Genomic DNA, 25,276 nt, shown 5'->3' on the forward strand with positions numbered 1-25,276 from the left:
ACGCTGTTTCATTCATGGGGACAGTTTAGCTTTTCAATAAGTATATTTATCTGAGACTTCCAGTTACAGAAGTGCCTTGACGCTGGCATTTAACCCTCTCCCTGCCAGAGTGCACTGAAATGAGAGTGTGTGTGTGTTTTCAGTATTTGTGAAGATCCTCAGGCCCCTTCCCTCACTTTGCTTTCAAGATGCTGACCAGAGTTGAAGTGTCTTCTCTAAGGACTCTGATAAGCTCAAGAGAAAGGACCGAAAGAGTCCTAAACCAACTCTGTGTTTGCGGGAGGGGCTGTCCAAAGAGCCTGTGCCCTGCAGACCACCCTATGGTAGTGTCCCTAGTCAGAAACTCCACATGCGAGTCAGGAACTCCTATTTAACTTATTTGTGTCCTATTGTTTTCCATCAGAATTTTAAAAAAAGAAAATTTGTTACAGCCTTATTGAGGCATAATTGATGTGTAGTCCAGTGCATATATTTAAAATGAAAAACTCGAGTTTTGTTGTATGTGTATTGCAGTGAAACTCCTCCCACAGTCCCATTCATGAACACAGCCATTCCCCTAAACATTTCCTTGTACCTTTTTGTAATCAGCTTCCCTCCCTCTTCCTTTCCCACCACCTTCTTTCTAAAAACAACCACTAATCTGCTTTCTGTTGTTCTAGATTAATTTGAACTTTCTAAGGTTTATGTACATGGAATCACAAGATATGTGCTCCTGGTCTGGCTTTCATTCAGCTTAATTATTGGAAATACATCCATGCTGCATATATTAATAGTTCAACTCGTGTTACTGCTGATACTGTTTATGGTAAAACAAGAATTTTACCGTTCTTTAAAATTCCACCCCCCTCATTGATTGCATGGATATACTGCAGTTTGTTTATCCATTTGCCCATTGATGGACCTTTTGGGTTCCGGTAACTTACGGTGTCTATTCAGATCTTCAGTCTACTTTTCCATTAGGTTGTGTTATTATTGAGTTGTCATTTCTTGGTATACTCTAAATAAAAGTACTTTGGGAAGCATGGTACTTGTGCTAGGAGTGGAGGCAGGGATGATGTTAAAAGATATCTACACATCTATATCTATAGATCTGTATCTATAGATATAGATAGATATCACCTCAAACTGGAAAAGCAAATGGGAGCGCTGCAGGTATTTTTTGTAGAAGTAGAAGTAGACACTTAAACAAAAGTCACCTGTACCTTTTGCTTCTGAATGGAGAATGGGACAAGGGGGCTGATATTTTTTAAAAGCCTTGTAGACCTGTTTCACACAAACTTTATGCATGTATACGTTTGTTGAAACTAAAAATGAAAACATGAGTGGGATGTTTGTACGTGTGGGTAAGACAGGTCTGTCTCCTGTTGTTCAGTTCTTGAGTCTGCATGCGTGTGTGTGTGCAAAGTCGCTTCAGTTGTGTCCAATTCTGTGCAGCGCTATGGACTGTAACCCGCCAGGCTCCTCTGTCTGTAGGATTCTCCAGGCAAGAATATGGAGTGGGTTGCCATGCCCTCTCCTCCAGGGGATCTTCCTGACCCAGGGATTGAACTCAGGTCTCTTGCATTTCAGACGGGTTCTTTACCACTAGGTATGTCTCCTGTTGTTTTTGAGTCTGCATGCAGTCTTGGGCAACTGAGATGCAGACTTCAGTACTACTTTGGATAAAAGAATTTATTTTCACTAAAGCGTATAAGTAAATAGTATAGACTTGATTGAATACTTGTTTCGGGAAGACAAGTCCACTTAAGTTCCCTGTTCTCTTCTTCAAGTCTTCCTCCACTTTGCAAGTTCACATTTCCCCTCCGTTATTATTAGAACAGTTGGGTGCCTTCTTTGGTTGAGTTTCCCCTGGGTTGTCGCTCAGCACCACCGCTACTCCACAGGCACGCCACGCACCTCATAGAAACATGTGAAGACATTTTTTCCAAATAATATAGCCCTGTACATATAGCCCTGTCCCAGATTAAGAGTTCATGTGATTTCTCCATTTCTTTATCTGGATAAGTATATATTCTTAATGTTAAACTTTCATCCCATGAAGTGTTGATTTGTGAGAGACTTCTTTATTAATATGTTAAGGATACCATTCTGCGTGTGTGTCGTAACAGTTTACAACAAAATTCCACCCCCTTCATTAATTTCCCATCTTCTCTTTGAAGAATTTGATATTTGACAGAATTCCTTCCTCCTGCTCTTTCTTTGAAGGAAAACTCTCAAAGGGAGACAGCTGACATCCCTTGAAAGATGCTGGAATTCAGAGGGGAAAAATAAAAAAACCTATGGTTCTGTTGTCAAAGTGCCGTGAAAAATAGACCAGCTCTAAAACACACTAATTACTTTTATTGGATATAGGAAATTTAAAAGTAGTGGATAAAATGAACACTGGTATAGATCCTTTCTTTTTTTTGTTTTTTTTTAGAATTTGTTTACTTGTTTTGGCTGTGCTGGGTCTTTGTTGCTGCACGCAGGCTTTCTCTAGGCGCTGCTCTCTAGCTGTGGTGCATGGGCTTATTGCAGTGTCTTCTGTTGTGGAGCTCAGGCTGTAGGGAACGAGGGCTTCAGTAGTTCAGCACGCAGGCTCAGTAGTTGTGGCTCGCTGGCTTAGTATGGTGTGCAGCACGTGGGAACTTCTCAGCGCAGGGATTGAACTTGTGTCCCCTGTATCGGCAGGCCAATTTTTTTTTTAACCACTGAGCCATCAGGGAAGTCCTGATGTAGCTGCTCTCTATCTGCCAGATACTGTTCCAAGCAACTTGCAGATATTAACCTGTTTCAGTGAGTAGGCTCTGTGGAATTTGGGGTGAGATAGTCTCTGCCAAAAAAGATGAAAAGGGTTATTAATGGTTTTAAAAGAGAACCTTGGAATACAGTGACTTGCATAACTTTTCTACCAGTTTAAAATGTAACAACACTATAATTTTGGGAGAATACAGAAGAATTAAAAATGAAACAAAATCACTGCCTCTGAGAAATAGCCAGCTTTAACATTTTGATTTATGTTTGACCTTTAAAAAAAGTTGTACACCTGTTAGCATGCTTGAGATAATGTAGGTGTAATTTTTTGATTTAAAAAAGTTTATATCATTTTCTCCGGTTCTCAAATTTTTTTCACTAACATCATTTTAATGAAATGATAATTCATCCCACGGCTAGTCCCTTGTTCCTGGATGTTTGGGTTTAAAATTTTTTTCTTATGTTAAATAGTCCTCCAATGAACATCTGGGATTTTTTTTGTTTTTGTAGCTTTTATCTTCATTTATGATTGTTTATTTTGTAATTATTAGGTTTAAGAGATTTCCGTAGTTTGTTATCTTTGATTAACATTTTCTGCTAGCCTCATTTTCGGGAGACTGATTAAGTATTTGGGATTCTCTGTCATTTTCTACTGTGTGTATAAGTTTGTGCCATTCAGCTTCTAGGTCTTTCATTTATTTTCTCTAATTCACATAGCCCTCTTACAGTGTCATAAATTTGTTGTTGTTCTACATGTTTGACCCCTCCATGAGATGTTCACTTTGAGGACGGGGACTTAATCTATCTCTCACCTCTGGCACAGTGCCTTTTACCTGCAATGTTCTTAATGACTCTCGAATGAGCATCTTGTGACATCGAACTCCTGTGAAATGCTTGTTTTGTCTTTCTTTAGAAACTATTACACTTGCAGTGAGAATTTATCACAAGGCACTCATTGTAAGCTGAATAATATGACAGCTGAATCATACTATTGAAGATGAGAAATAGCTTGTCATAACTGTGCTGTATAGGTTTAATTCTTTCTGAAATTGTTCACCCTCCATACTTTTTTTTTAGAGTAAGATAGACTTTACTAAGAGGAGTAGAATATTAAGAAGCCCACAGAAATGGATGTTACCTTTATTATTATTTATTTCATAATGCTGATAAAGTTTTCCTAGAATGCTTCTTACAGATTAATATATCTTTTTTTTAACAGAGGAGGAAATCCTACAAAAGTTTGGCATTAAGCTTTTAAGTGCAAGTGTATGCTGAGTTAATCCAAAAAAGTGGAAGTTCTATGTTTGCATATGAAGTAAAACTTAAATAAAGGTTTAGAAAGGTGTCTTGGCAGGTTCTTCCTGTGACATCGTGGCTGATTTCTTTCTTTTTTTAATGCTCAGTCTTTGAGTGGAAAACTTAAGATTTTGGATAAATAATTTCCTTCAAGAAATAGTTACCTGATCACTGCTAGAGAGTAACGACTGTGACCTGCCGAGAAAGAGAGGCTATTCGGCACAGCTTGCAGTCCGTCGCACTTGGTGTGTCCAGAGTTCCTTCTTGGTTTCTTTTTTGGTGCAGTGATTCATCAGGTGCCGTATGCTTCCAGGGAAACCAGCGTTAAGTGTGTGCACATGTCGCTTTCCTAGTCTGATCTCTTCCTATAATTAATAGGAATACATTGTTCCCAACTATTCTAGAAGAGAGACATTTTGAAGTCAGCTGTCCAACCTTCATCTCAACGGTTTTGCTACCATCGTTTCCTGTTCCTGGAACTCTTGATGGTGATCTCTCTCCTGTCACTACTACTCTTCAAGGATTTTTTTTTTTAAGTTGCAGTGAGCTCTGCTTGTATTCTACATTCAACCACAGTAGAGAGCCAGCCTGTCAGTTCGGAGTTGCGTCATGATCTTGGACTTGCCCCTGTAGTCGGTCTCCTTTTTTGATATGTACCCATAGATGAAAACTGAATGTTTCTCCAAGCCCAGACTGTGTTGGTGAAGGTCTTTGTGCCAAAAAAAGGGAAAACTCCTTTAAGGAGCTTCTTTGGCTCCGTCCCACAAAAGTATTCAGTGCCTGGTAGCCCCAAAAGGCAGGTCTGCAGGGAGTTGAAAGTAACGTTTTGAGTGGTTTTGGGGATCTAGAGAGATTATAATTTAACTTAAAACAGAGAGATTAGAGTTATCAGAAGTCACTACATTATAGCATTGTTGAGGACTTTAGACAGCTACAGAAGTGGGATATGACCAGAGGAAAAATAGGACAGATTATGTAGTTAACTGAATGTAACCTTTTTACATTTAGTTAGTAGATAGACATCATATATATTTGAATATTCAAAGCAGGCTTTTTTCCTCTTAAGTCCTGCCTCTTAATTACTTAGAAAGGTTAAAGGTGTAAAAGAATTAAACTGTAGTGACAAACCTCTAATGTTGAAGTCGGTAAATAATGGTGGTCATGTCGTGGAACGCTATTTAGTAGACTGATTGCTGTCTGAAATACCTCTGAAAGGGAGAGGATGAAAGAGGAAGGAGACTAGAAGAGTGAGAGGTGTGGGATAGTTTCTCTGCTAGCCTGAAGGCTGTTGTTTATCTAACTTCCTGAACCATGTAAAACATGTAGAAAACCAGGAAATTGACAGATAGGTTCTCTTAGAAGCCAGGAGTCCAGGCATCAAATCTCTCAGTGCCTCATTCTACTTTAGGTATTTACTTGGTGTTTTTACTAGTATTTTAAATACATTTCTGTAGCATTTTTCTCACTGGTTTTCCACCACACTACAAATGAGAGCAGATTTAGAGAAACTGGAAATGTTGTCCAGAAGAAAGCAGAAATATTACCCCCCAAGTTGAAAATGGACATCTCGATAATTTGTGTTTTAATTTTGTCTTTAACGTAACTCTGAGTGCTAATGCATAAAAAGGAACTGCTGCCCTCTCTTAGTTTGATAATTTTGTGTTTTTTTCTGAGAGGTGGCAAATTTTGTTTCCTTTAATTACTTTGCCTAAAAACAGAGAATCTGTATAAACTAGCTTTGGGTTTCATTGTTGCTTCTTAATTATAACTTCTAAAAGACATTTTAAGTAAAAATTGGGATTCAAATTCTCATCAGCTCGTGAAGGGTGGAATTTCCTATTTTATGGGCTTAAAATGCTGGGAAGTGGAGAGAATGATTTCTGAAATATATTTAAGCCAGAGAAATATGGCATTTCTAAAATATCTTTTATTATCTTCTGTTTATCTGTCAAGTTCATACTCCTAGATAAGCAGAGTTCTTCAAGGGCTAGGTTTAACTTGGTGGTTGTCTTTGTCTCCAGGACCTAGAATAATACCTAGCACATTGTAGGTTTTTATTTTTTTCCAAAGTAATAATCTTCACTGATTACTTGCTGGTTTAATTATGTTTGAATTTTTCAAATTGTCCAAGATAATTTTGTGGTATGTTGTTGAAAGATTTTTGTGTAAAAATATTTGAAATAAACTTTTCTTTATAAGGATAAACTTCAGTTTATGGCAAATAATCTCACAACCCGATTCTGCTGCATTTAAATAAGTGCTTTTATCATGAAGAATTTGAATATTATACTGGAAACAATCACAGACTTCAGACCATTGCTTTAGTTAAAGAAAACAGATTTGGCTTACTGGCTTTAATACTCGAGGTCATGAGGATAAAGAATCTGATTTTCTTTGATAGAAGAGGATTGATCGTGTCAGAAGCTTGTTGCAACAGTATCATTTATTCTGCATGGCAGCCCTCCAGATACGAAGACGGAATGATGGTTCCTTTCTCTGGAGCTAGAGAAACAGTCAGTTCACCTGTCCAGATGCTCGGTGGCAGAGAAGATCTGTAGACCCAGCCCTCTCATTCCCCACTCTGCTCCTCTTTCTGCTCTACAGTCTTGAGCCTCTGACATGTCACCAGAAATTTAAAGTAATACCAAGGGTTGGATTTTTTTCCTTTTCCTTTTCTTGGAATTAAAATGTTTTTGGATGATTTTTGGCATGCTTACCTGTTTCCCTAAGGTTTGACAAAAAATGTACAGGAGGCTAGAGATTTGCAGTATTCTGATTAACTCTAAATATCATCTGTGAAAAGCTAAATTTAAATCTAGTTCTGCTTAGGTTGTAGGAAGTTTTTTTTAAACTTTTTTAAAAAGTTTAAAGTGACAACAAAGATTTGATAGTATCTTGATCTTAAGAGGAGAATTTATGTTACCAGAGATATTAGGAAGTAGTAGTTGTTAATGAAATGTGTATGTCTGACAATAAGATCTATAATAGAAAAACATAACACTGGAGATTCAAGAAAGCATTCATGTCAAAATTAATGTGATAAATAGTAAATGATAAAACAGATGTTTGTTAATTTTAACAACCATAATTCTGTTGAATTCATTCCACAAGGTTGAAAATTCATTTGGGTTTAGGATGTTGACATTCTGAATTGATTGAAGTGCTTCTGTGTTATGAAACTCTGCCTTTCATAGACATTTAGCTCTGATAAACAAGTTTCTGTGATATAATTTTTTTAAACCGTGTCCCCATAACTTACAGTGTGTGAGCAATTCACTTGTTAATGAAACTTATCCATAAAATTATTTCTAATAATATATCCTTCAAAAATAATGAAGATTGCCTGTTACTGAGAGTATTTTCTTTTAAAAGTGCCCCAGACTGTAAAAGAAATTTCAAAAGAGGAGTGCTTGAAATGTTTTTAGCAATGACAGCCTTACTAGGATGAACTAAGGTATTAATAATTCTGAATGTAAAAATAGATATTTTTAGGCTATATATTTTGCTATATCAGCTATTTTTTTATAGTCATGCTACCCAGTCATAATAAGTATCTAGGACAGAATCTAGATTTATTAGCTGCTTAGTAAATGCTTATGGGTTTCCCTTGTGGCTCAGCTGGTAAAGAGTCTGCCTGCAATGCGGGAGACCTGGGTTTGATCCCTGGGTTCGGAAGATCCCCTGGGGAAGGGAAAGGATACCCACTCCAGTATTCTGGCCTAGAGAATTCCATGGACTATACAGTCCTTAGGGTCGCAAAGAGTCGGACACGACTGAGCAACTGTCACAGTTCACGCAATGCTTACTGCAAAGAAGCCAACTCTCCAGAAAGTTCATAATTGGAATTTCTATACATTTTATTTTTAAGCTACAGAGTCAAGCAGTCAATGTAAATTTAATTCAAAAAGTGAGTTCCAGGTTTGTCGTGGGATCAATACACAGTCAGTACTGACAATTACAATTTCTGTGTCTGTACTATTCAACCATTTTTCAGTATATAGAAAACACTTGCTAAACTTCCATGTATGTAATGTTGTGTGTATGGTGTAGGATAAGAGATGAAGGTTTGGATTCAAAAGAAGTGTCTCCCTAATTGGTTTATGATATATTAGGTATGATAGATGAATGTAAGTATTTATAATTGCAAATTAGAGAATAAATGAGGATTAAGAAGCCATATTGATTTATATAAAATATGGCATGCATTTATACACAATGGAATGCTATTCAGCTATAAAAAAGGATCTCTTACCTTTTATGATGACATGGATAAACTTCAAGGTCATTATGCTGAATAAGTCAGATGAGGAAGACAGATACTATATGGTCTCACTTATGTATGGAATCTAAAAAAAAAAACGTTGAATTGTAGGCAAGAGAAGACTCTTGAGAATGCTTTGGATTGCAAAGAAATCAAACCAGTCAATCCTAAAGGAAATCAGCTCAGAGTATTCATTGGAAGGACTGATGCTGATGCTCCAATACTTTGGTCACCTGATGCAAAGAGCCGACTCATTGGAAAAGACCCTGGTGCTGGGAAAGATTGAGGGCAGGAGGAGAAGGGGACAGCAGAGGATGAGTTCAGGGCTTCCCTGGTGTCTCAGTGGTAAAGAATCCGCCTGCCAATAAAGGAGACTCAGGTTTGATTCCTGGGTCAGGAAGACCCCTTGGAGTAGGAAATGGCAAGCCACTCCAGTATTCTTATCTGGAGAATCCCACGGACAGAGGAGCCTGGCGGACAACTGTGTGTGGGGTTGAAAAGAGTTGGACTCAACTGAGCACACGCAATACTCTCAGTATTATTTAAGTGGGGAAGGGACTAGAGGGCTAGATTGGCCACTTTCTTGATCTTACTGTCTGGTAAGTTGGCCGTGGCTAATCATTTATGAGTGGTAGGGACAGGATCATATTTACATCTGACTTAATACCCAGTTTTCAAGCAAGCTCCAGGAGTTGGTGATGAACAGGGAAGCCTGGCGTGCTGTAGTCCGTGGGGTCGCAGGGTCGGACACGACTGAGCGACTGAACTGAACCCAGTTTTCTCTTAGTGTCTATGCGTGCACACACACACTACTTGAAATATGAAACTGTTCCCAGTCATGTGGTTTCATGCTGAGACTGAGCACGAGTATTTGTGCCCTGAAGTACACGTGGTGGAAGTGCCTGTGCCTGGAGAGTGCTCTTAGGCTGGTTAGGCTGTTGATGAATCTGGTTGGTTGGCCGATGTTCATTTGTATAACATGTATAAGAAATGCATGTTTATATTTCTTAATGAAGCGTGCACTCAATGTAGCATTATTTTTCTAAGATTTCCTCTTAGGGTTTATGGCACGTTTTGTGGTGTGCTCCACATCACATTTTATTCAAGGTAAACTGGATAAAATGGGAAATATAGTTGTGATTTTTAAAATCCTTAACTGCAAACTGAAATAAAAGTGGGTGTGCTCGAAAGCATATCCCTTATCTGGTATTCTTGGAGTGAGGGGAAGATAGGGGGTGAGAATTTGAGAAAGGGGTCTAGTCTTTGCTTAGACAAGTAAAGAGTAGACCAAAGTCAAATTAGTATGGATCACAGATATGTGGAGCAGCACCATTTTGTATTTGGAAATAGACTTCCAGCAGATTAAACTGCCTATGCTTCTTACCTTCCAGGGAAGTGGGGTATAAGGCAACCCTTCCTTTATCATCTAAAAAAGGGTGAAAGAGTGACTGGAAGAATGAGTTTTACAGATGCCTAAGGAAACTCCAGACAGTTTTCTTTTAACAATGGCCAGTGTTTTCAGTTCATATCTAAAGAAAAAGAGCATCAGATTATATATTGCGTGAGGTAAAACGGAATGTAAGGGTCTGCTTAAGCTACCATGACAAAATAACCACAGACTGCGTGGATTAAACAACAGAAATTAATGTTTCTCACAGTTGCAGATACTGGAAGTCTCACAGGTGGATGTGTTGGCAAGTTGCATTTCCTCCTGAGGCCTCTCTTCGAGGCTTGTAAGTGGCTGTCTTGCTGTGCCCTTATCTGGCCTTTTCTCTCTGTGTACCTCTCTGATTTCTCTTCGAATAAGAACAGCCAGTCTGTTGGATTGGGCTTCATCTTTTTGATGGCAGGGCTTCCCTCATGCCTCAGACAGTAAAGAATCCACCTGCAATGCAGGAGACCAGGGTTTGATCCCTGGATTGGAAAGATCCTGTGGAGAAAGAAATAGCTATGCTGGGAGAAATATCAATCATCTCAGATACACAGATGACACCACCCTTATGGCAGAAAGCGAAGAACTAAAGAGCCTCTTGATGAAAGTGAAAGAGGAGAGTGAAAAAGTTGGTTTAAAACTCAACTTTCAGAAGATTAAGATCATGGCATCTGGTCCCATCACTTCATGGCAGATAGATGGAGAAACAGTGGAAACAGTGGCCAACTTTATTTTTTGGGGCTCCAAAATCACTGCAGATGGTGACTGCAGCCATGAAATTAAAAGACACTTGCTCCTTGGAAGAAAAGTTATGCCCAACCTAGACAGCATATTAAAAAGCAGAGACATTACTTTGCCAACAAAGGTCTGTCTAGTCAAAGCTATGGTTTTCCCAGTAGTCATGTATGGATGTGAGAGTTGGACTACAAAGAAAGCTGGGAGCTGAACAATTGATGCTTTTGAACTGTGGTGTTGGAGAAGACTGTTGAGAGTCCCTTCGACTGCAAGGAGATCCAACCAGTCCATCCTAAAGGAAATCAGTCCTGAAGATTCATTGGAAGGACTGATGCTGAGGCTGAAACTCCCAATACTTTGGCCACCTGATATGAAGAAGTGACTCATTTGAAAAGACCCTGATGCTGGGAGATTGAGGGCAAGAGGAGAAGGGGACGACAGAGGATGAGAAGGTTGTATGGCATCACCGACTCAATGGATGTGAGTTTGTGTAAACTGGGAGTTGGTGATGCACAGGGAGGCCCGGTGTGCTGCAGTAGCAAAGTCAGACAAAACTGAGCCATTGAACTGAACTGATGCACTCCAGTGTTCTTGCCTGGAGAATTCCATGGACAGAGGACCCTGGTGGGGTCGCCAAAAGTGGGACATGACTAATCGACTTTCACTTACTTTATGACCATATTTAACACTAATTATCTCTTTTAAAAGCCCTGTCTCCAAAGACAGTCCCCTTTTGGGTTAGGGCTTACACATAAGAATTTTGAGGAGATCCAGTCCAGTGGTAACAGGAAAAACAAAGAAGTTCACTCTTTAAAGTGTGATTTTAGTCCATTAGAAAATGGTTCTTAAATTGTAGCATGCATCAAAATCACCCAGATGCTCATCAGAACTCATTCTTGGGTCCTGCGCATTGACTTAATGGGTCTGGAGTGGGTCTGAGAATTTGCATTTACAGTGAGCTCCAGGGTATGCTTATGCTACTGGTCTGCAGACCTTTGAGATCTCTGAGGCTGTTAGATCTCTCATTTGAATTGAGAGAAGTTGAAGAAGAATACCCCTGAGAGTTCTTGGGGTGAGCGTGACAAATGGACTGCAGTGTAGAGTAGAAGGCTTGGGGGGATGTGGGAGAAATACTGCTCACTGGTCATCAAGTTTGCTCTCAGTAAGTTAAAGAGACATTTGATTGGGTGTTGAAAGCAAGCACTTATTTATGTTGTCTGTTCCGGGAGGAGAGTGGACTCTAGACTTGGTTATTAAGGAGTTTAATTCCTAGAATATTTATCACATCCTTGCAGTCTTTCCTGAAATGCCCCCGTCTTGGGTCAGGGATTCCCTGACCATCCTATTAAATTATATCTATGAAAATACAGACTTTACCCCAAGAAAAGAGGGCAGAGGTAGGTGATAAAGTGAAAAATACAAATTAGATAGAGTGGTCTCTGATGCTTTTGCATTTAATATTTGCTAAACAGACTTTGGGGTTGAAATATAGGCAGTGACTAAAATTGGGTTGTACTTCAGAAGTTCAATTTTGTCGATTTAGAACTTGAAACAAAATTTTTTCATAGAAACAGAACTGTAACAGTGTGTGAAGAAGATCCAAAAATGGAGCTAAGTCACTAGTGCTGTCCTAGCCTGAGGTCTGGGAGTCTCCGTTTCATTAACTGAGGAGCAGGGAAGAGGGAGAGAAGCCAGGTTCCCTTCTCTCAGCCAGTCTCAGATGGACCGAGAGAACAGGAAGTTTTACAGTGTGACCATAAAGCTCTGTATTAGATACTCCAAAATAACCTAGCTTTTCTTTTAAAACATGACTCTTGGTGCGGCTGATTTTGGCTGGGTATTGAAATAGCCCTAAATCATTTTTTTCCTCGTCCTTAGAAGTTTTTATATTTTAAGACATGTATATGTGTGTATATATGTTTCATATACATATACATGTATACACGTATATGTACATATACATATATGAATTCACTATTTCACATATAAATGTGTGTGTATACGTATATGTACATATACATGTATATGTATACGTATATACATATGTATATACGTATACATACACACATATATATATGTGTGTGTGTGAAATAGTGAATTCATACTGATAGCTTCCATACCAGTCCAGCCCACAGGGCTCTTCTTTGCCTTCCCCTGTTCCATCTTTTTCTCTCTCTACTTCTACAATGAGAAATATAGCTCCTCACATGAACACTTCTTTTGGGAACATCTGCATCCATGCCGCTATGCCAGACAGAGGTACTAAGAAATTTAAGACTTGTTTATAGTCCCCTTTCTTTTAGACAAGAGCTATGAAGTAAAAATAATACTGTGTCTGGAAGTTAACTTGCATTGTGTCCTCAAACACACTTACAGAGTTGTTTTATTCATTTGAAATACAGTTGGGCTCATTTATTTATGTTGTATCCTCTTTCAACTCCCCCAACCATTTTCATTTCAATTTTATATTTTGAGTATGTAGAACACTAATGTGCTTCCAAAACTCCACATGAAAAATGTGTACTGAAGATGAAAGTCGCTCAATTCTGTCCGACTCTTTACGACACCATGGACTATACAGTCCATGGAATTCTCCAGGCCAGAATACTGGAATGGGTAGCCTTTCCCTTCTCCAGGGGATCTTCCCAACCCAAGGTCTCTAGCATTGCAGGCAGATTCTTTACCAGCTGAGCCACAAGGGAAGCCCCAGAATACTGGAGGGATAGCTATCCCTTCTTCAGGGGATCTTCCAGACCCAGGCATCAAACCGGGGTCTCCTGCACTGCAGGCAGATTCTTTACCGACTGAGCTATCAGGAAAGCGTACTCAGAATAGTTGGTTCTTTTCCTTTTCCCTTCTGTCCCTGCTCTTTTTGCAAGTAACCAGTTTCTTTGTTTTCTGCTTTATTCTTTCTGTTTCTTCTCTGAAAAATAAACAGACATGTATCATTTGTTATTTCTCTTTCTTTACACAAAAAGTGGTGTACATAGTCTGCTTTTTTCCCCTACTCTACCTTCTCTGCACATCCCTTCATATAGGCTTGTAGAAGGCTTCTTTGGTTTTTTGTTTTTTATAGCTTCCTAGTATTTTGCCATATATTTTCTGCAATCACTGTCCTGGGTTTGGACATTTTAGGTAGTTTCTAGCATTTTGAAGTTATAAATAATGCTGTAATGAGTGTGCACACGTATTTTTATATTGTTAAGATATACTTCAAAATAAAATTTCTGTGCTGATGTGAAGCATCAGTTAATAGTAATTTTATTAGCTATTGTCTAGTTAAGGACATGCCATGCTCAGGTTATCTCTCTGCTTAATATACTACCTCAAACTTAATTGTGTAACATTCCTTTATTAAGCTTCTAGATTCTAGGTCAGAAATATGGGTAGGGGACTTTATAGTGGCTCATCTCTGCTCCACAGTGTCTGGAGCTTCCACCAGGAGTCTCAGATGGCAGGAAGGGACTAGAACTGTTAGGGACCATACTTCTTTACCCATATCTGGTGCCTGGACTGAAATTGGGTTCAGTTCAGATGGTCAACCAGAATATGTACCCATGCTCTCAGAGTGACCCTGGGCTTATTCACAGAGTTGGCAGCCTGGATTCTGAGAAGGGATACACCTGAGGAGACTGGGCATTCCAAGACAACCAGGGAGAAGCAGCACGGCGGCCGCTCCGGTACTCTGTTGAGTGGGCTGTCCAGATTCAAGGGTAGGGACTTGAACTTCATCTCTCCATGGGAGTGGTGTCCAAAAATTTGCAACTGTTTGACAGCTGCTGCCTGATGCCTTGCGTACATTGCTGGATCATAGTTTTGTTTCCTCAAAGCCTTACTAAACAATACAGCTTCCAGCTTTTGAAGTTTTATTAGCACACATGGTGCAAGATGGTGTTTCACTGTAGATGTAATTTACATTTCTCTTATAAATGACATTGAGCATATTTCCCTGTTTTTAAGGTCTGTTTTTGTATTTTAGTGTATTGTCTGACTTTTTTATAGGATATTTGGTCTTTTTCCCATCAACCTAAAAAATACCTTCAGTGTTTAAGGAAAATTAGCATTGGGACTCTGGCCTCCAAAGTGTTGGTAGAATTACTCGGAAACCTTTGAACCTGGTGCTCTTCTGTAGAGGTTTTTCTTTGGTAATGTTTTCTCTTTATCTTTGCTGTGGTCAGTTTTGATAAGCTGTATTTTCTTAAGAAATTACCCATTTCATCTAGGTTTTAAGATTTATTTTCATGGAGGCCTATAATCTATTTTTTGAAATTTCCTATGCATAGTTTTTTCCTGTTGTCGCTTTATTTTAGTATATTTGTGCATTCTTTCTACTTTGTCAGCCTGTATAACGTGTTCATTCTCTTCTTTTAACTACGTTCTCATCTTTGTCTTAGATCTGTTGTTAAGCATGTTAAAATGCTCACCCTTGAACTTTTCACTGAGAATTCCCCAAGGATCCTTTGATTTGATGAAGTTCATCATCTAGTAAATTCTTCAGGAAGGGCATGTGCATATTAATATTTCTGAGTTTTTGTGAATCCACAACTGTTCTCTTTGGTAGACTTAATATTTGAGGGGAGGCTTGGCTGCCACAGTCTTAAACGTCTCAAAAATGCTTCTCTGCTCCACTACTGCTTCTTAGTGTTTGGGGTTTTTGTTGGTGGTGCTTGTTTTTGTCATTTTACTAAGAAATATCTTGAAGTAGATTGTTCTAGATCACCTTTCTCAGGTATACAGTGGACCCTTTCAAGGTTCAAGTTTAGATTTTCTCTTATTTCTGGAAAGATTTCTTGAACAATAGTTTTAAATATTCTGTTCCCTTTTTCTTTTCTTAAAGGACTCCAGTTATACAGTGTTGGATCGCTTGCATGTCTTATATTTCATACATTCTTTTCTGACCCTTTTTATTCCTTTCTTATTTTCGTTCTCTTATTTTCCTGCCTTTTCTTCAAATGTCTCTTATTAGATTTTCACTCAAATCCATTCTCTCCAGAGCACTTTATAATTTATTCTTAATTTCAGAAATGGTTTTATCTTTTCTTCTTTGAGATTGATCAATTCCAGTTGCGTTTCTTCCTAGAATTTTGTTCATTTCTGTTTTTAGTTTTTGAATGTTTTATTCTAGTTGATTTTTGGTTTTGTTTTCAGTGTCTTCAGGTACTTGCTTGAGGGTCTTTAATTCAATTTGAAATATCACCTTATAATTTTCTAATGTTTTGTGGGTTTTGTTGTATGATGTCATGTTTTGTGGGGAGCGTGTTCATTGGCTAAAATGTTATTTGCATTTTCTGCTTCTTTCAGTAGCTCTTGATGGAACTGATGTGATTTCCCCTATCTATTCATAGACCTTTTTTTGGACAAGGTTCTTGGTTTATAAGTGCCTTCCATCAAAATAGTAAAGTACTTTTTTTAATGAATCATGGCAGTAGTGCAGAGAATTCGGCAGGAATTTGTTTTTTTTCCTCTTTGGTTTCTTCCGGTTCCTTACATTGCCTTTCTTCACTGTTTTCTCTCTAAGGGCGGCCTCTCTTCTCTTTCAGTCTGCTTCTTCCTCAGAAGTGCTGCTTGTTTGGGCTTGCGTTTTTGTTGCTGTTGTCTTTATGTGTCACCAGTGATGCAAACTACAAAATCACAGTGTTATTTCAGCATTCGATGTTGGACCTCCTTCTCCAGCGGGTGATTTGGCCTGTGCTTCATCTGTGTCCTTAGGTCCCTTCTCTTTTTGCAGAGTCTCAGGTGCCTGTGTTATGTTCCCATAGGTTTGCCAGGGCAATGGGAGCTCTCTTGGATTTTGAGGTAATTTGAAGTTTGTGGTGTTCTGTCTCCTTATTAATACTAGAGGGGTCATGTGTGGTCTTATTTGCGCTCTTCATGTTTCTATGTATTTTGGGAAGAGAGAGATTGGGATTCAGGCTGTTACCATTATCCTCCTGACGCAGAAGTCCCAGAGGTGGTGGTGGTTGTTCAGTCGCTCAGTTGTGTCTGACTCTTTGTAACCCATTGACTGCAGCACGCCAGGCTTTCCTGTCCTTCACTGTCTCCCCAGAGCTTGCTCAAACTCATGTCCATCGAGTCGGTGATGCCATCCAACCATCTCATCCTCTGTCATCCCCTTCCCCTCCAGCCTTCAATCTTTGCCAGCATCAGGGTCTTTTCCAATGAGTCAGCTCTTCACATCAGGTGGCCAGAGTATTGGAGCTTCAGCATCAGTCCTTCCAATGAATATTCAGGACTGATTTCCTTTAGGATGGACTGGTTGGATCTCCTTGCAGTCCAAGGGACTTTCGAGAATCTTCTCCATCACTACAGTAAGCTTTTTAAAATGAAGATTCTCAGATCCTAGTCCTGGAGACTCGGATTCTGTTGGTGTATGTAGGGTGAAGTGAAAGCTGTCTAGATTAGATACAGAGCTAGTTTGGGGAACTGCTTGCCTTAGACCAAGGATTAGCAAGCTTTTTCTGTAAGGGTCAGATACTAATATTTTAGGCGTTCAAGAGCCTCTGCAGTCTTTGTTGCATATTCTGGTTTGTTTTTTTTAACCTTTTCAAACTATTTAAAAAGTCATTCTTACCTTTAGGCCTTAGAAAAACAGGGTAAAGGCAGGTTTGGCCCATAACCTGCCACAGAACATCTTCAGTTGCCTCTTTATGGATTTGGCCTGAGAGCTAGCGTTTACTGACTGATGTTGACTGTTTCCTGAGATCCTGCAACAGTGAATGTTTTCAGTGCCATATTCAGTGCCTTAAGCAGCTTTGGGTCTCCTCGGGTGTGTAAGCCGAGAGACAGGCTGAGCGACAAGCCAGAGAGCACGGAAGGGACAACGTGAAATGGAAAAGGGAAATGTAGGGTTGCCGGCTAACTGCTTCAAGAACGAAAGCACTGCATATGACTCCCATAAACCAGCTCACTTCACAGAATCCTGCGCTTGGATGGGTGCCTAGCACGTCGACCAGCACAGTGTGTATTACTATGGGATCAGGAGCCTCAGAGTCACAGTTATCCCTCAAGAGTTATTTGTTTAAATTTTAAGGATTTATACCAAATTTACTTTGACTTTTTGCACAGCTGACAATGAACTTTTCTGACCACGTACAGATTCAGTTGCTTCTTAAGGCAATTCTTGATTTCTGTTAGTAAGGCAGGCACAAAATAGCTTTCTATTTCCCAGGACCAGAGGGCATGTTCTTAGTCTTAAAGCTGTTATTCTATTGTCTGTAAATATATTGGAGAAAGTGCATGAATTAGTACTGTGTCGACAACCACCCTTACCACTTCTGATTCTCCAGCAGTAGTTTTAAACAGGCTTTTATAGCACAATTTTAACGCGAGGAGCAGAGAGATCATTCTGGAAGGTGAAGTAGCATGAATAACAGTATTGTGGAGATATAGAGGTAAGAAAGAGCAAGGCTTAATTAATTAGCAGGCTCGTTATTATTAGTCTTTAGCCATCTCTGAAAGCCATTTACTGACAGGTTCTCTTTCCCCTACTGTTAGAAGACATGAAAGAAAAATGAGAGTGTTAGTCGCTCAGTCGTGTCTAACTCTTTGTGACCCCATGGACTGCAGCCCGCCAGGCTGTTCATGGGATTCTCCAGGCAAGAATACTGGAGTGGGTTGCCATTTCCTTATCCAGGGGATCTTCCAGACCCAGGGTTTGAACCCAGGTCTCCTGCATTGCAGGTGATCCTTTACCAACTGAGCCACCAAGGAAGCCCAAGAAAACATGAAATGGAGGTCAAATTGGCCCCATAAAAGTAAGGTCATTTTAAACTTCAGGAGTCACATAGCTTAATCTTTCTGTAATCCATGAGGAGATGGATTTCTATTGTAAAATCGCTGTGGTTTGAAGCATGGAGTTAAAAAAAAAGGCACTGTGTTAGTCACCTTTATTTTTGGTGACAAGTCATCCTGTTTATCTTCATTATTCACTGCTGCAGTTAGTGTGTAAATGTCTTTCACATGGACTCTTACTTTGTGTAGGAGGAAGGGACAGTTGGTAGGTTAGTGATTTTGCTTGATGCATTGTCCTTGACTCCTCCACTTTTTTGGTGGTATTATGATTTTCATTTCCTTGCCAAACAAGAAAAATGAGCAAAAGCAGTTGGATACCCTGGTGCTGTGGTCCATTTTTCATGGGAGCCAGCATAATCGTAAAATCAGATTGTATCACCTTGTAGTTAATGTTCAAAAGCCTTGCCAGGGCCCACCAGGCCCTCCATATCTGGCCCGCTCCATCTCTCCCGGTTACTCCCAGCCGGCCTCTGCCTCCTCACACACTGTGCACGGGCCACAGTGGGCTTCCTCCTGTCCCTTTGGGACCTTCCTGTTTCCTCCACAGAAGTGCTTCTTGCCTCACATGTTCTTGAGGCTTCTTCCTTGTCACTGTTGAAAGTGAAAGTCCAACTCTTTGCGACCCCATGGACTGTAGCCTGCCAGGCTCCTCCGTCCGTGGGATTCTCCAGGCCAGAATACTGGAGTGGGTAGCCTTTCCCTCCTCCAGGGAATTTTCCCAGCCCAGGGATCGAACCCAGGTCTCCTGCATTGCAGGTGGATTCTTTACCAGCTGAGCCACCAGGGAAGTCCAAGAATACTGGAGTGGGTAGCCTATCCCTTCTCCAGGGAATCTTCCAGACCCAGGAATTGGTACTGTCAAGTCTTACACTCAGCACCACCCCTACCCCATTCCCCATGATGTGTCATCAAGTGCTTTTTAAAACTTAACTGGCCAAGTGTCCTCAGTATCTAAGACTTATTCAGGGAAATGCTCAGGAGACTTTGAAGATCACTGCTGCCCTCCCTGCTTATGTGAAAGTGTTAGTCACTCAGTCGTGTCCGTCGCTTTGAAACATGGACTGTAGTCTGCCAGGCTTCTCTGTCCATGGAATTCTCCAGGCAAGCATACTGGAACAGGTTGCTGTTTCCTTCTCTGGGAATCTTCCTGACCCGGAGATTGAACCTGGGTCTCCCACATTGTAGGCAGATTCTTTATCAACTGAGCCATCAGCAAAGCCTCCAAAGAGCATTATTCAGTGTATTAAGTCACTCAGTCATATCTGACTCTTGGTGACCCCGTGGACTGCAACCCACCAGGCTCCTCTGTCCATGGGATTTCCTAGGCAACAATACTGGAGTAGGTAGCCATTCCCTTCTCCAGGGGATTTTCCCAACCCAGGGATCGAACCCTGGTCTCCCGTGTTGCATTGTACCCTTCTTTTGTAGTGTAATGTTAATGCAGGCAGGCTTTGGGTGTAGCAAACTAAAACTCCTAATATTTTTTGAAGATTTCTCCATTCTGTACTTAAGGCTCCCTCCCCCCTTAGAAAATCTAAATGCAGGGTTTAGTATTTATAATATTTCATGTTTTTCCTTTTCTGTCCTTTTTATTGAACATGTCCCCTGCCATCTGGTATCTGAGATCTCCCTTGGTTGTAGCATTTGAAGATCGTACATCTTTTACGTCTGCCTTTAGGCTTTTGATTAAAAGCATTGGACAGAATGAACATAAAATTTAATTGATGTGATAGACTACTTACTACTGGTAAGCTTAGGAATAGCCACACCTGATTTTCTGGTACTGTAGGGAAGAAGAAATGAACACTGGTGTGGTCTAATACAAGGAGAAATCAGCAAGAGCAGAAAGTGGTGAAGGAACCTGGTGATGTATTTTCAAGAAGTATAAGTGGTACTTGTCCCAGTTCACTTTTCTTTTGAAGATAGTAGGGGAGGACACACAAGAGGGTGTACTTGCTCTGTGTCATTTCAAGTCTTCAAATGAAGAAAGCATCCCTTTCGTTAGAAACTTGGTCCTGTGTTCTTCCATTTAAAGGATGGTGAATCAGATTGTGCCATTAGTGAGTTAGGAGGAGAGTATTTGAAGGACAAATTAATCTCAGTTGGAAACTATTCCTTAAAATGTTCATTAGTGTGCCAGAAAGATTTGGGGAGGGTATAATCACTGCCTCCCACTTACTAGCACACAATTGAAATTAAACTCCTGTGGATAAATCACTCAAAACAGCTGGGCTTTGCATAGGAGTATCGCAGAAGCTGGGCCCTGGATCCCTGAGAAATTCAAGGTGTTTAATAGCCCGCAGGGTGTGTATGCAGTATCATCTGGCAGTGATAAAGAAGGCGTCTGTCTGCTGGTCCTGGTGTTGCTTTCCGGGCACTACTGCTATTGTTAATAGTCAGAATTGTGAAGTCCTTTTTGGACTAGGACTGTGATTGGTTTTTTGGAGCGATAGTGGTTATTTTTTGTTTTTGAGAGAGACTTAGGAAAAAATTTTTGATCCATAATGGATACTGTTTCCTACAGAGTTTTTTTCTAAGGAGAGAAGGTGGTTTGAAACTGTAAAAAAAAAAAAAAGATACTTTTTTCTTTTGTTTGTGTTCTGTAGTGATAGTAGTAATAATATTATAGTAGTAATAATAAAAATGGCTGCTTTGTGAATCTGGGAATTATAATTGTTTTAAAAATGTGAATTTAGAAGGGTACTTATCTTGTAAGACTCTGGGAGTCAGAAAATTTTATTTTGTGTTATGAGAAGTGGCCACAACTATAAAAGCCGCATCTGTTGGCAAGTTTAAACCCTTGGACAAGTATCAGTGGTGTCTTCATATAGTAGAGTAGTCCCCGATCTTTGCATACAAACTTTGTTGTCCTTTTAATTAAATAATACCTACAAAAACAGCAGCAATAGAAACACTCCTTTCACTTAAAAACTGAAATATAGGAAATGCTTATTTTTCAGATCTTTTCTAGGAGAACACTATAATTTTCAAATGCAGTTCTAGCTGGCGCTGCCACACAAAGTCTTAACAGAATCTGCTGTCAGTAATTCTGCCAGCCATCAGCTGGGGAAACCATGTCTGTAACTCTTGTGCAGCGCCTTACGTGGTTCTGTGCCATCCAAGGTGAGATACTGTTGAAGATAAATTGAAGACCTTGGGTTCTTCCCTTGAATTTGTCCTCGCAGAGCCTGCGGTGGAGGGGGAGCTTGGCAGGTTCTCTCCATGCCTTCACGTCTTTCCTCTCACAGTGCCCACCTCCAGCTTGGAGTTTGTGTTTTACATGCTGGTTACACACAAACAACAGGTTTTCAACTGCTTTCAAAGCAGACTCCTCTTTCCTACTTACTCTCTCTCCACTGAGCAAACATTGATGACAAGTCTCTGAGGTTGTAAAAACGGTTCTCTGGCCTAAATAGATCTGTTAGATATTCCTGAAGTAGTACTGTTTTCTGAGAACCTTTTATCATTGTGAAGGGAAATAATTATACATAAAAATAAGTTCTAGGTAGTTAGGGCTTTAAGGTAAAAAAGCAATAGTACATCAGTCACTGGTACCAAAACGGACTCTGGGGCAGCCTGGGAAGGACTCTTTTCTTACCTATTTTATTATAGCGGTAACTAATGGTTGAATCAGGGGCTTCCCTGGTGGCTCAGCTAGTAAAGAATCCGCCTACAGTGCGGGAGACCTGGGTTCGATCCCTGGGTTGGGAAGATCCCCTGGAGAAGGGAAAGGCTGCCCACTCCAGTATTCTGGCCTGGAGAGAGTCCATGGACTGTATAGTCCATGCATTTGCAAAGAGTCGGATACAACTGAGCGCCTTTCACTCACTCAGGTTGAATCAGGTAAAATATTTTCATGGTTATGATCTTGAGTTGTAAGGGCCACCTTTCTGGAATATAGTAAACACTTCATTGCTTCAGTTTTAAGTTACATAAAAGTAATATTGGGGCGGGTACACATTTTATATTTGCATGGCTTTTCTACCATTATAATTAAATAGTGCCGTTTGTTCATTTAGCAAACATTCATGTGCCTACCTTGTCCCAGACCACATACTCCTCTCTGCAGGTAAAAGATGTACCCCTTAGGCTCATTGTTAATAAAGAAAGACCACAAATATTCTCAGAGTTCAGAATAATATATGTAAAAGGATGAATAGTAATGCTGCTTTCAGATACAAGTTTGCCATGGTTCATAATGGATGAGTATTTGGGCTCTGAAAGAGATTTGTTGACGTTTATGTAATATGATTCCCTGTATACAGTTACATGTATGTCTTAACTGTAAAAAGCATTGAGCATAAGCTTAACTAGTAGAATAAGTTGAGGTTTTCCTGTCTGTTTTTAATGAAGAATTCTCTTCTTGGTTTGTATAGATAACACCTTTTCCTTTTTTTAGCTTCTTTGTTTTTTCATAATGTAGTGTAATTCTTTTCACATAATGAGCTTCAGGAAATATTGATGATAATGAAAGTTCCCAATCGCTTCAACATATGACCATTCAGAATTTAAATTCCCAGAGAATTTTAGCGATGTGCTGAATTTCCGAACAGATGAACATCGCAGGTCTGTACCATGCCTCAGTATATTTGTGAATGCATATGCAAAAGCAGGGCAGAGTGGGGAGGAGCAAACCACACTGCTGGGGTGGGAATCCCAGCTCTCCATAACAGCTTTGTGACCTTGGGCACATTATTTAACCTGTTTCACTTCAGTTTCCTCAACTGTGAAATGGAAAGTAATACTGCCAATCTCATAGGGCTGTAGTGTTCCATGCAACACTATGGAAATGTTAATTATTGTTGTAACCATCATCATCATAATCATTCAATTTCATGTAAAACTGTAGCAGTGCTCTCTGTATAGTAAACACTCAAGATTGGGTGGTGTTTTTCTTACTGTTTTTGTCGTCACAGGGAACCTGCTTTTCATTTTACCTTGTGGCCAGAGCTTTCCCCCTCAGCCACCCCTGTGTTCCCTGGAATATCCCAGGTTCCTTTTTTGTTTTCTGGCAGATTTTAAAAGGTTCTAACGAGGCATACTGTTTTGAACCCTGTTAGAGCTTCATGCCCACTTTTTTCTCCTTCCCGAACTATGAATAACTAAAGGTTGAAAAGAATCAACTGATGTATACGTGTCCCAGTTGTCATTAAATAGCTGCATGTAGTTTAATACACACAGCTAGCAGTTGTAGTGGTTTCATATCTGTATCTTCTCCAGAAGAACGTGAGGTCTGTGGATGGAGATGATTCGGTTTTGTTTCCCCTGTGGCCTCAACACCTAGCACTCAGATGCACCTTGGATGAGGGGACATGTTTGCCTGCCTGTTCTCTCCATGCTGGTGTCACTGAGGGTCTACAGGTCAGTGTAGGGGAGTGAAGACCTTCGCCTCCTCTGAAACCTGATAGAGTAGCAGAGGAGGCACGCAGTTTAGAGAGTTAGAAAAGCCCAGCTTCAGATGCTTGAATAGATGAGGAAACTAGCTGTAAGCTGTCCCCTATCTGTACCTCCTGATTGTAATTTGAAGGGAGTGACGATCGTGTTAGGTGACATTCACTCCGCCACTGTTGTTATTCGTGCCATATTCGTACTATCTACATTTCTCATTTACCCATTTAAAACTTTCTAGTCCTGGCTGGTAGGTATAAGGCCAGTGCTGCCTTTTTTAGGGAGATGGTATCCTTGAGCTTCGAGTTAAAATTTGTCATCATAAAGCACAAATTCTGCCTAAGTCTCAGGGAGAAATGGTGAGTGCTTATGAAAGACACATTATTCAAGATGTCACTTTCATTCTCTTTTTAATCCTCATGACAGCCTTGAGGGGTTGAGAGCAACATATCTAATATTTATTTTGTAGACATGATCTATCACTTTTATGACAGGGTCTGGAATTCAGAGTTTAGGAGGGAATAGAAAAGATGGAAATGATGAGGTTGAGAAGGTCAAGGAATTTAGCTACTGACTGGATATTGGGGAGAGAGTGAGAGAGCAGAGGCACTTCTGAACCTAAGTGGTGGATACTCTGACTGAACTAGGAAAGAATAGAACACCGTTTCCTAAAATATTCTGTGAAACACTGGTTCCAGGAGATATTAATAGGTGCTCCATGGAGAGGGAGGGGGGAATAGTAGTTAAAAATAAGTTCAGGAAATGCTACATACATATTCCTCTCTTGTAGATTCACAAAATCGCAAGGTTATTCGAAGTCTGACTAAAGAAGGCTGTTTGCTGTGCTGACCTTTTCACATCATAGCTATTAACATATTGTGAATTAGCCTTCTCTGGGACACCAGTTCGGAAGTCTGGTCTAGAGGAATTTGGGGATTGGTAATAGGAATGGATTGTGAGGTTTGAGCTTGAGGTTAGGACTAAACCTTAAATTACTATAAGGATTTTGGAGACGAGTGAGAAATGAGGTCTGAAATAGAGTCTTGTAGGTAAATGAAGTGAAAGCAAGAGACAAAACTTGGAAAAGGAAATACTAATATCCAGTTGAAATCCTGAACCTAAGACTATTGAATTGCATGTGGGTCTTTCAGATAAAGGCACAGTTTTTCAGTACCACAAGTATATACAGATACCATGCTAGGCTCAGTATAATGGGGAGCATAGTAGTGTTTATATGAGAACAGATCTAGAGTCGTAACTGAGTGTTGCTGAGGTTGGAGTAGAGGACCCCAGACTTTCCTGGGATGGGTGGAGAGACAGAAAGTGGATGGGGGAGCCAGTCAGAGAAACAGAAGCAATGCTAAGAGAAAGAAATGTAAAACTGGAAAGTGCTTGTGGAGGGTGAGGGAGGCGCGTTGAACAGGATAGACAGCCAGTGGTGTAGATAAGAAAGGGATATCAGATCATTGAGGCCAGCTCCTCCGTTTTATCCATGAAGAACTGGGAATGAGGAAGGAGAGTGATTGGCTCCGGTTATGTTAGCACAGCACAGTCAGGATTAGAATCTGGACGCTTCTGTTACCTCTTTGTCCCCTAGTGATGTCAAAAGGGAAGGAAATGTTAATGATGATGTTGATGTA

The 25,276-nt window shown here is 40.1% G+C and overlaps 1 protein-coding gene and 1 long non-coding RNA gene across 9 annotated transcripts in view; one reads left to right on the forward strand and one right to left on the reverse strand.

Moving 5' to 3' along the window:
• Positions 1-25,276, forward strand: part of ATP2B1 (ATPase plasma membrane Ca2+ transporting 1) — a 135,143-nt gene that overhangs the window by 12,764 nt on the left and 97,103 nt on the right. The gene's annotated exons all lie outside the window — the stretch shown is intronic.
• Positions 2,463-4,299, reverse strand: LOC129655452 (uncharacterized). The gene is made up of 3 exons (XR_008716009.1): positions 4,194-4,299; positions 2,768-2,812; positions 2,463-2,658 (listed from the first exon to the last, which is right to left on the reverse strand). It is a non-coding gene; the product is annotated as an uncharacterized LOC129655452 (long non-coding RNA).

This window comes from Bubalus kerabau, chromosome 1 (genome assembly GCF_029407905.1).
Source record: "Bubalus kerabau isolate K-KA32 ecotype Philippines breed swamp buffalo chromosome 1, PCC_UOA_SB_1v2, whole genome shotgun sequence".
Lineage (NCBI taxonomy): Eukaryota > Metazoa > Chordata > Mammalia > Artiodactyla > Bovidae > Bubalus > Bubalus kerabau.